Genomic DNA, 8,460 nt, shown 5'->3' with positions numbered 1-8,460 from the left:
TAAATAGAGATTTTATTCTCATGGGTAGTTTTAGGATTTATTTTAGTCTTAGGATTTATTTTAATTATTATCTAAGTATTTTATTTAGCTTCATTAAAATGATGTAATATGAGGGTTGGAAATGTATTTATTTCCTTGTAACATGGTCCAATAATGGCCAAGGAATTATGTACTAGGAGGGCACGTGGAAACATCATAAAAATCGTGCATCCACCTTTGAAAGGCCATGAAGACATCATGAAGTCTTACCTATTTTGGAAGAGCACGTGAGAATCTTCTAAGGCAAATACCAAGGGATCATCAAAGGATCTATCCTTGTGGCGGACATATATCAATATGTCCTCCTATATCATCAAACCTCCTAGTGTTGGTTTATATCATCAAGGGATCTATACATGAACTTCTAGGGTTCTGGATCAACATATATCACCCCACCACAGTTTCGCCATGTTTTCTTCTCCTTCAACTCATCTACTCTATATTTGTCAGTACCTTTGACACACCTTGTCTAGCCATCACACCTTCGCCCTCTTTAGTCATTATTTGTTGTATGGTTTAAGAGCTATCTACCAATTGGCTATGATACCAATTGTTGGTGCAGCGAAATCGATCGTTGCACAGCGTTGGTCACATGCAATCAAATAAAGTGCATAGAATAAATAGAAGAGAAGAAACAAGAGAATTTGGTAACGAGGTTCGGCCAATTGTGCCTACACCCTGGTAGCACTAAGCGGCTACAAATATATTATTAGAGAATAAGGATTACAAACCCTAGTACAAACATGGGCCTACCTACCTATGTAGTGTTTCTATTTGGTAGGTGCTTATATATGGTGCACATTACAACAAGGGACCTAAGTCCAATATATAGCATTGATATTCTACTCTATTCTAATGCTAGACAATATAGGACTTCAAAATAACATATTTCAAGCATCCCCAATAGGTTATTGTTGAGGAAAATAACATCTATTTGAAATTGGAACAATTGTGGTGGCAGTGACCCGTAGAAATGGTTGAACCTAATATCTAAGAACGCTATTTTACCGGCCTAAAGCACTTGCTTTGGAAACTCACCAACTAGTATGTTGTTACTAAGATCTAACTCATAGAAAAAGGGAACTTGATTATTTGGTTTGGGATGCCACCAGAGAAGTTGTTAGAGTTTGCATGGATAAAGGTTATTGTTACCATAGCTTGCAACAATTATAAATGGTACGATATAATACATATTGGCTAAGTCACGGCCAGGTCTCTCTCTTTAAGATATTTCGTGGCACTGCTCATAATGTGCAAGCACACTATCAACCACGTCATCTCCAGGATAAAACAACCCATATCTTTGTTATCGAATTCTTACTGCACTGTAAGAATCAATCTTGAATACACCCATCACAATATGGCTATCAGTTCCAATTTTCGAAATTCTCACAATATGGCTAACAATGCCAATTTTCGAAATACCCACAATATGTTTACCTATGCCAATTCTCTTCCCACAATACTGACTACCACTGTAAGTTTTCAAAATGCCCACAATTTGGCTACCCGTGTCAATTTTTTTCCCTCTATACTAACTACCAGTGTCAGTTCTCGAAATTCCCACAATTTGGCTACATGTGCTAATTCTTAGTGCCATGGAAAGAAAGGGGGAGAAGTTTGTCGGAAATGCATCGGCGGAAAATATGAGGGAGAAAGAAAAAGTTAAATGAAAACGCATTCAAGTTATAATGAGGGGAGAAGATCTCTATTTATAACATGAGATTTTTTCCATGTTCCTCATCTCTCCAATGTGGGACTTGAGACTTGTTTTTTTTTTAACTTTTCTATGTGGGACTTGGGAGTTTTTTAGATTTCACATCCAAAAGTTCCCACTAATGGTTTTCAACAAACCATGTTCCAAAAATCCCCCACTTGAAATTAAAAAATGATTTCCGAGAATATTTGTGGTCTCAATAAGATTGTGCATAAATAAAGGTGTCATGCGACTTGAACCTTTGCATAGTGAATAAGATCCAGATTTTACTAGAGTGACTGATAGTCTTGAACTCTATCTTTGGCATCAAACTATACACAACATTTTCAAAGATGTATTCTATAAATCATGTGCGTTAAAGGCCATGCACATCTATCCCAGTATAGTGAACGTTCTAGACATTTATGCCCCAAATTTTCATAGGAAGCGGACCACACTTCCACATTCACATAGGTGAGTCTATCAAGAGTACTCTTGTAGCCTATGTACTCCACTCCAATTGGAGTATAGATCTCATTAAGAGTTTAACTCATCCTTACATATGTTGCAGGAATCATGCTTCTCATAATTTTATAGCATGCTCATTCTCATATCACTTCACAACTTGTTATTACCCATTGAACCTATTTCTTAGGATATATAGTTAGTTAGGTCGAGTTACCATCATGAGTGATACTCGTTCTAAGGGCAATAGTCTCATAGTAGACTTTCTCTCTAGTTAGTTCTTTCGTCAAAGGATCTGCTAAGTTATTCTCAGTACGTACATGATCCACTATAACAGCTCATGTAGAGAGTAACTCTCTAATGGTGTTGTGCATACGAAGAATTTGTCGTTTCTTACCGTTATAAAAGCGGTTCTCAATTTTTGCAATATCGCAATACTATTACAATGGATCAACGCAATTGGTATCAATTTTCCCATAGGGGAATCCCTCCAAGCAAACTTCTCAGCTAACTTGCTTCTTCATTAGTTGTTGCTAATGCTGTCATCTCAACTTCCATAGTGGATTGAGCTAACATAGTCTGTTTCTTTTTAGACTCTAGACAGTCCATCTCATCATTTATGCCTTCTCGCCACAAATCAACATCCAAAGAAGTCAAAACTTCTTGGAGAGTTGATGGCTTCTCCTCCAATATATAGACCATATAATCATGTTTATACTTTCATGTAGTTCTTGTTCTCTTACTTCTTATAGGTTCTATTTGAAACCTTTCTATTTTTATCATTATCTCTAATCACAACTATGTGACTAGTTAAAGTGCCCCCACTATTCCTCAATTTAAAAAGGAATTTCTCTTCATTGAAGTAACATTGTTAGACTCCATGGTCATTTTTATGTTAAGGTCATAATACTTATACGCAATACTATTTACATCATACCCAATGAATACACATTCATAGGCTCTACTTGCGATTTCAAAACTCTAGGGGCATACCTTCCTAAGAATTTCATGAGCAATTCTCTTTATCTCATTGGACTGAGACTCTACTGATTTAACATTAGTCATATGATACTTGAGGTAGTGGTAATATATATATATATATATATATATATATATCAATATCATATTTTTTTTTTCTTATTTCTCAAGTGCATACCAAATTAATTTGGCGTAGTATTCATAGAGATCATTTGACAACTTATTCAAAATGAAATTCATAAAAGTAATCATTTTCATTCCAGATAGCTATAGTAATAGCTAGTTTATCATTTTCCTTTTTTTATCAGTTTTCTCCAACAACATTAGGACATTGATTTTCAAAACATGTGCAACATTTCTAATAGTGAGGAAAAATTTCATCTTATGTTGCAAATGTTTGAAATTAGTCCCATCAAACCGAAATGGTTTGTTCAGATCATAGTTGTTCAGTCCAGTAATATTATCTATGAATGCTATTGTAGTAGAAACGTCTTAAAATTGTTATTACCGTAGCTTGCAACAATTATAAATGGTACAAAATAATACTTATTGGCTGAGTCACGATCAGGTCGCTCTCTTTAAGACGTTTCGTGGCACTGCCCAAAATGTGCAAGCAAACTATCAACCACGCCGTCCCCAGGATAAAACGGCTCAGATCTCTATTATCGAATTCTTACTGCACTGTAAGAACCAATCTCGAATACACTCACCACAATATGGCTACCAATGTTAATTCTCGAAATTCCCCCAATATGGCTAACAGTGTCAATTCTTGAAATACCCACAATATGGCTACCCATGTCAATTCTCTTCCCACGATACTCACTACCACTATCAGTTCTCGGAATGCCCACAATTTGGCTACCCTTTCCAATTCTTTTCCCTCAATACTGACTACTAGTGTCAGTTCTCAAAATTTTCACGATTTGGCTACCTATACCAATTCTTAGTGTCACAAAAAGAAAGGGGGAAAAGTTTGTCGGAAATGCATCGGAGGAAAATATGAGGAAAATATGAGGAAAAAAGAAAAAGTTAAATGAAAACACATTCAACTTTGGGCAAGTTATAATGAAGTCTCTATTTATAACATGAAATTTTTTCCATATTCCTCATTTCTCCAATGTGGGACTTGAGACTTGTTTTTTTTTTTTAACTTTTCTATGTCGGACTTTGAGTTTTTTAAATTTCACACCCAAAAGTTCTCACTAATAGTTTTCAACAAAGTATGTTCCAACGATGGTTAATTCAGGTAACCTATCTAAGAAACCCGAGAGAGATAAATAGGTATTCTTGTGGCCTGCAATAACAGCTAGGCTTAGGTCTATTCCAGCAACTGCTTTTTCTGTTGTGTTTGGATATATGGCACAATGGTACATAGTATCCCCTTGAATTTGCATGTGTCTTTGGTGCTCTCGTTCCAGTTTTTAGTGTACTGTTTTGGGTCATCAATGATTTTTTTGAAATTTAGAAGCACAAGACGGGCTTTCTCCAGCCGCGTAAGTTGTCATGGTGGTGGTGGTGGTGGACATGGCGGAGGAGGAGGTGGAGGGCATTGAGGTGAAGGGACATGAGTATAGCTACCACCTCCTCCACCTCCTATGATTATTTCCAATGCTTCCCTTTTGGATCCTGCTTGCTTAGTGCTTCACTTTCTGATTTTTCTATCTCTTGGGAAACAATTAACCCATTATAGAAATGAAAATGAAGCAAGAAAGCATATAATAAGAATAAAAAATTGCAAAGGGACTTGCTTCCCATATTATTATCCGAGTTATCTCAAGAAAGGGTAATGATTGTCATAAGTTATGCCGTTCGTCTATGCAATATATATCAAGGAAAACAGCATTATGCTTGTGAGGAGAAGAGTCAAGTGATCTCTTGAGCTTCAAGTTGTGGTGGAAAAACAAAATTAAAAATATCTATACCTTTATGAGAAGCTGTTATGGATTCTTTATCCAAGGACCAAGGTGGTATAATTATTGTATTCAATGCTATGCGCTTTTGTCTCTAAGTTGATTCGTTGCAATTATATGAGTAAATACTACTTTATGGTAGGTCGTTAAGTTATGAATTTCTAGTCTCAATGGCATAAGAATTGAACAAGAAAAACAAAAAAATAAGTATGCAACCTACTAATAGATTGACTTATAGAACAGTAGGTCTTCCCCCATGAACGAGAATTAGTGACATTGTAGGCCACTATAAGCCATTTTTTCACCTTTAAGTTGGGCTTATGTGGGCAAATTGGTTCAAAAAAAGACATTGAAGTTTGACACTTTAGTCTCAAGACAGAATCTCACTTTAATAATTGAAGCTTTGAATGTAGATCAGGCATTTCCAAATTGGATCCCAATCCTATTATATTCAATCAGATTTTGATATTTATCACAAAAAATTAAATAGTAGAAAACAAAGTTTAAATTATATATTATTTTATATTATATATTAAAATCTGATTGAATGAGATAGGGTTGGGGACACATTGGGTGAAGGGTGAAGAAACTTCTTATTTTATTGATGAGTTGCCCGTGAAATATATCAAAGTAGTGATATTAAAATAATATGTTGAGATTTTGTTGTCGTTTGTCTAACTTATTGTTTAATTAATTAACGACATTATTGATTGTTTGACGAATGTTAAATAAACTAATCAAAGATACATAAAAGCCTAAAGAAAAAACTGCGAATTTGGGATGTTTGAAAGATGATTTAAAAAGAAGAAAAATAATAATTTGTCTGGCCTCGGAGGAAAGAGATAATGCATATATTTCAGATTCAGATAGGAATAATTTTCATTATGCCAACTCCTATTCACATGCCTAACTTTATCACAATGCATATTATTTTCATGCGGATATCTAACTTCTGGCCATAAAGTATTTAAATAATACACCTGATTTATGATATGATACACATCTCCTACCTAAAATTATAATATGGAACATTCACTTCTACAAATGGAGCTCAATGCGTTTGATGGCTTTCGTGGTTTATTTATTGTCAATAAATCATCTTGTGTTCTCGAAACAATTTCCCATATTTCAATTTCAAGAGCATAATTTATACACATGAAATAGATGATTGTTTCTCAATAATCTGGATGGCAAAAAAAACAGTACCTATGGGTACCCGCAGGTAAAACCTGTACGGGCACGAGTACAAATCACAAACGGGTACCCGTGGGTATTATAAACGGGTTTTTAAAAATACTCATAGTACATACGTGCGGGTACGGGTATTATGGTATTCGTGTCCGCATGTACCCGTTATTTATATGATTAATATATTATATTTAATTAAAATAAAAAGTATATTATTCTAACATTCATTACACTAAGTACATTTTTTCATTTTACTTTGTTTACATATTTTATTGAGTTTCGTGGTAAAACACCCTACAAATATTATTACATGTGTAGAAACACACATGTTTACAACGAAAATATGTATTTTTTGTTAAAGAAATGAGAACAAAAAATCAACAAATAGAAAACACCAATAAATTTGGTATTTTTGCCAAATATTCAATCAAAAGGGACAAAAATAATTAAGTTTCATCTCATTTGAAACATAATATAAGTAAAAAATTAAAAATTCATTTATAATATAGGACATCTGCAGGTACCCGTTGTACCCACGGGTACCCAGAAATACTCACGAATACCCGTACGGGTACGAGTGGGTATGGGTAATGCTCGCCTATTTTGAAACGGGTAGCGGGTAGCTACTACCCGTGAGAAAAAAATTTGAATTATTGGGAAGATGTTGTATCATTGAACAAAGAAATGGTTGATTGATATGCATGTAGAAACCTCCAAAGCTTGTGTTACCACACTAACCTTTAGGTTCGATTCGCCCCCACCAATTTAAGTATATTTGATGCAAATGGGATGAAAAGTGAATCCCCTTCAGGATATTTTGGAAAACCTATGTGTTTTGCACCAACACAACAAGCGTATCTTTCAATAATAGTTTACAAACTTATGTTTCCTATACTTCTCTCATGCATTAGAGAAATTGGGGATGATGTCTTGGATGAGAAAATTCGGATTCTCGGATGTCACATTATGCCTTGAAGTTTCTCTATTTATAGAGAAATAAAGATCACTTGGTGAAGAGAAACACTTTTGGGAAGAGGTTTCTGTTTGATTCCTTACGGTTGCTTTGTTTCATTTTTATTCGTACTAATATGAATAAAACGTAACAAAACCATCCAAGCTAAGGATGGAACTTGTGACCTTCACTTCCTTATCAATGGCTACAACCACTAATTCAATTGTCATATTGTTTCATTTATTATGAAACCAAAATATGTATATATTCACTATGTAAATTCAGATATTTTAGAAAATATCTCTCACACTACCTATGCCCACCTGCGCCAGTTGCTAGATCAAATAGATATTTAATATTGAATGACGTTCAAATGACATAGTTCTGCGGGAACTATATCACAAATTTTTACATAAATAGTATCAACTAAGAATCATTGATTTTATAAATTTAATAAAGACAAATTATGATAATTATGGCAGTCAAACATAACTATTATTCAAATTTCTATATATGAAATACAAATATAATTCATGCTAAGAACATCGTGAAGGAAGTTAATCAAATGTAGTAAACTAAATTAAGCAGAAAACGTCTTATGAAAGATAAACTCTTTTAACAAAACCTCCATGATGTTGATGTTATCACTCACATTGATAGACTCTTGATTGAATAGTCGGAAAAGGTAGGTTCTAACTTCATTTTTTATGAAAAATAAAATGTCTTGAGTTGAAATTTAATTGAACATATGATCGTCAACTAGTAAAAATATTAACTAAAACCGAGAAATACCAAAATGATTCCAAGGATAAGTGAATTAAGCCACAAATTAAATGTCACCTTATATTTGATAATATCTAACACCTAATTTACCCATAACGAGCACAGAAACAGCTAAAAAACATTGCCAAACTTAGAAACATTTGTCTCTTTATTATAGACAATGATTTTATAATTATAATAGTATGAAGAATTGTCTTTTAATTATGCCACAATTTTATTAGTTTTCGGTAACACTTTTAAAATTTGTTGTCTAATAACTTAAATAGGTAACGATTTTCCTTCGTTATTAACAACGGTTTAAAACAATTGTTAATAGGAAATATTGAAAACAATTCCTTTTGGTCAATTAGTATGGCGATAAAATTGTGACCAATGTCTATGGTTCCTATATACAACAGCAAATAGATGTGGTTTTACAATACATTTTTTATTACCAAAAGCCAATA

General features: G+C 33.8%; 1 pseudogene; it reads right to left on the bottom strand.

The window, feature by feature from the left end:
* Positions 1 to 886: 886 nt before the first annotated feature.
* On the bottom strand, positions 887 to 5,128 carry LOC109339407 (annotated as a pseudogene).
* Positions 5,129 to 8,460: the final 3,332 nt, after the last annotated feature.

This window comes from Lupinus angustifolius, unplaced genomic scaffold (assembly GCF_001865875.1).
Source record: "Lupinus angustifolius cultivar Tanjil unplaced genomic scaffold, LupAngTanjil_v1.0 Scaffold_75_23, whole genome shotgun sequence".
NCBI classification, from domain to species: Eukaryota; Viridiplantae; Streptophyta; class Magnoliopsida; order Fabales; family Fabaceae; genus Lupinus; species Lupinus angustifolius.
This window is presented reverse-complemented; position numbering and strand designations above follow the sequence as displayed.